A 336-nucleotide genomic window follows, 5' to 3' on the forward strand; every position below is an offset into this window, starting at 1 on the left:
GGAGCCCATCCTGAATATCCCGGTGGTCACCTCGGGCGGGGGACAGCCCCCGTGAAGCAGCAGACGCAGGCAGGCAAGAAAACACCAGCAAACTCTGGGAAGAAGAGAGTCGTGACACGAAAAAGAAAACCAAACCCAAACCAACCCTGTCTTCAACGAAAGGACCTGCACAGGCTGACTTCGAACCGGACCAGAGCTACCGAGCCGAGTTGCCTGGGACTGGGGTTTGTTGCTTTTAATCCCCGCCCCCCCGTGGGGGTTTGCCTCTCGTGGAGGAGAGGTCAGCGGCATAGCACAACACTTCAAATATGCACTAGCAATTAGAGTGGTTTCTAA

Source organism: Buceros rhinoceros, unplaced genomic scaffold (genome assembly GCF_000710305.1).
Source record: "Buceros rhinoceros silvestris isolate BGI_N320 unplaced genomic scaffold, ASM71030v1 scaffold15662, whole genome shotgun sequence".
Lineage (NCBI taxonomy): Eukaryota > Metazoa > Chordata > Aves > Bucerotiformes > Bucerotidae > Buceros > Buceros rhinoceros.